At 42.2% G+C, this 3,266-nt stretch overlaps 1 non-coding gene across 1 annotated transcript; it reads right to left on the reverse strand.

Moving 5' to 3' along the window:
- Window positions 1-2,866: 2,866 nt before the first annotated feature.
- Window positions 2,867-2,974, reverse strand: LOC112740015 (small nucleolar RNA R71). The gene has a single exon (XR_003170952.1). It is a non-coding gene; the product is annotated as a small nucleolar RNA R71 (small nucleolar RNA).
- Window positions 2,975-3,266: the final 292 nt, after the last annotated feature.

Genomic DNA, 3,266 nt, shown 5'->3' on the forward strand with positions numbered 1-3,266 from the left:
GATCTCTCTGGGCCGAGCTTTCTGCGCTTCTATTACACTGGCCAAAATCCAGGGTATACTGCCAATTTATGGCACATTAGTCTGGGATCAATGCCGGGCATGTCCGTGGCCTTCCATGCGAAAAGGTCGGAATTGTCCTTTAGGAACTTTATTAGCTGCTTCTTCAGTCCTTCCTTGAAGTTTGCACCTATATTTGTTGTTTTGTCTTGGGAGTCTCCAATTTGGACCTCCTCTGTTTCGCCCTCTGGTTGTGGACGGAGTTCTTCTCGAGCCCAGGCTCCACCGAGTTCAATGGTATTGGACTCTTTTCAGGCTTTCATTATAGCAGTGCCGCGCGAGCTTTTGGTCTCCTTTGATGGTGGCTATCCCTTCTGGAGTCAGAAACTTCATGCATAAGTGTGGAGTAGAGACTACTACCGCGAGCTGATTTAGTGTTGTCTGACCTGTGAGGGTGTTGTATGGGGAGCTCACGTCGACTACGATGTAGTCGATGCTTAGTGTTCTAGAGCGGGTTTCCTTTCCAAAGGTTTTGTGTAGTGGGATGTAACCTAGGGGCTAGATTGAGGCGTCTCCGAGCCCGAACAAGCTATTTGGATATGCTCTGAGCTCTTTTTCTTGTAGACCGAGCTTGTCAAAGGAGGATTTGAATAGGATATCCGCAGAGCTTCCTTGGCCGACCAGTGTTCGGTGAAGATTGGCGTTGGCGAGTATGATAGTAATGACTACGGGGTCATTGATAAACCACTATTTTATGGTTTATATTGTGTTTAATTGTGTGGTTTTGTCATGATCCTTGCCCACTTATTCATCAATTTAGCATGCATTTAGATTTCCTTCCTAAATTCAGTACATGTTTGAAAATTGCTTCCTAGAGACTTTAATTATTCACTTTTAATTCTCCTTTATTCCATTCGATGTCGTGATCTGTGTGTCAAGTGTTTCAGGCCCCATAGGGCATGAATGAGATGGAGATTGGAGAGGAAGCTAGCAAAAATGAAATAAACACAAGAAATTGAGGAGATAACCAGCGAGAAGTGACGCGGTCGCATGGCTCACGCGACCGCGCGAAGGAGCGCAAATCGCAGCGACGCGGCCGTATGGCTTGCGCGGCCGCGCGGATTAGAAAGCACAGGCGACGCGGTAGCGTGGACGACGCGAACGCGTGGAGAGGAAAAGCGCAAGCGACGCGTCCGCATGGACGACGCGATCGCGTGACATGTGCGATCTGCATAATCTGCAGAATTCGATGGGAGCGATTTTGGGCCTTATTCCGGCCCAGTTTTCGGCCCGGAACAGCAGACTAGAGTCAGAGAATATGCAGAAACAAGAGACACATTCATTCAGTAGTTTTAGATCTAGTTTTTCACTCTCTTAGGTTTTTCTCTCTAGTTTTAGGATTTTAATTTTCAATTGATCTTAGCATTGGAACATTGAGAAGAGTTATTTCCTCATTAAGACATCATCATTCTAGTTTGTTCTCTTAACTTGGATTTCATCTTCCATGTTCTTTGTTATGTTCAATTTTGTCATTCAGATACTTTTATGATTATTTAATGCAAGGATTATTTCTTTTTAATTCAATTTCAATATCAATAATCATGTCTTCTTTTAATTTCTTTTCATGTGCCATGGATTCTTTATTTATAATGCGTGAGTAGTTCCCTTACTTGATGGGGAGTTGATTAAAAGGAACTCTTGAGTTGGAAGGATTGAAAGAAAATTTGTAATTGGGTTAAATGTTGGATTGCTATCTTGTTACCGACGCCAATCCCTTTGAACTAAGTGGGTTGCAACTTGTGAACAGATCTGGCATTCCCACTTGTTTGACTTTCCTTTACCTAGTAAAGGATAACCAAACAGAACAACCATTAATTATAAATTAATCTTACAATCACACCATCAATGATAGAGATTCCAACCAATCAATTCCCAGTCAAGGCTTTTATTTATATTATTTAAATTCCTCAATTTAATTCCCAATTTACCTAGCTCAACTTCTTGGAACATCTGATTAATAAAACAGCACACTTTTCTACAACTCGTTGGGAGACGACCTGGGACTTAAAACTCCCAGTAATTTTAATTTAAACTCTCTGTGACATATTTCTAAATTGATAGGCAGATTTTCGGTGAGTTAAGAACTATACTCGCAACGTAACCATTTTAATAAATTTTTAATTCACCAGCTTCTGCTTCCCATCAATTTTTGGCGCCGTTGCCGGGGAGTTGCAATAGAGTGCTAATTTTATTAATTAGAATTTATTTATTTGAATTTTATTTAATTTTGTTACTATGAGCTGCATGTTTCTTCCGTCAAATGACACGTTCATTTCCTGATCCGCGCTTGCTAATATTCGATCCTGAAATTGAAAGGACAATTTCACGAATAAGGCGAGAACAGCGTAGGTTAGCCCGCTCTGAGGGCGGATCTGAAAGTGAATTTGAGAAAGAAACCAGCCCCCGTTCTACTGATTCGGTTGTTTTACGTGCAGAAAACATGGCAGCTAGAAGAGTTACCATTCAGGAGGAAGGAGCTCCTGATTTTACAATGCAACCGTTTCAAGCACATCATCCAGCGGTAGCTATAGATTTTGAAATAAAGACCGCACTGCTAAATTTGATGCCCAAGTTTCATGGCCTACCTGCTCAAGAGCCTATCAAGCACTTGAGAGATTTCCAGGCAGCCTGTTCTACTGTCAGGCGTGATGGCACTGATGAAACTTCAATTCTGCTGAAAGCTTTTCCATTCTCTCTTGAGGGAAAAGCAAGAGAGTGGTACTACACTCAACCTCTAGCAAATGTATCCAACTGGGATACACTCAGAAAGGAGTTTCTGGAGAAATTCTTTCCATCTGAAGTTACTGATAAACTAAGAAAGGATATCTCTACAATTGTTCAGGATGACAATGAGACTCTCTTTGAATACTGGGAGCGCTTCAATAATCTTCTGGAAGTATGCCCCCACCACATGATTGACAAGATCGTGCTACTCAGCTATGTCACACAAGCAATGAGGCCCCAGGATAAGACCACATTGGAAAGTGCCAGCAATGGGTCTATGAAGAAGTACAAGACCACTGATGAAGCTTGGCAATTGATCAGTGATTTAGCTGAATCTACTCAGAACCACAGATAGAAGCAAGGTCGTTCAAGGGCCGTTGCAGAAGTATCTTCTGGCATAGAGACTGCTGCTCTAAATCGAAGCATCTGTGAGATGACCAACCTGCTGAAGCAAATGCAGTTGAATCAACAAGCTCAGCAAACTC

The sequence above is a fragment of the Arachis hypogaea genome, chromosome 13 (genome assembly GCF_003086295.3).
Source record: "Arachis hypogaea cultivar Tifrunner chromosome 13, arahy.Tifrunner.gnm2.J5K5, whole genome shotgun sequence".
Classification (NCBI taxonomy): Eukaryota; Viridiplantae; Streptophyta; class Magnoliopsida; order Fabales; family Fabaceae; genus Arachis; species Arachis hypogaea.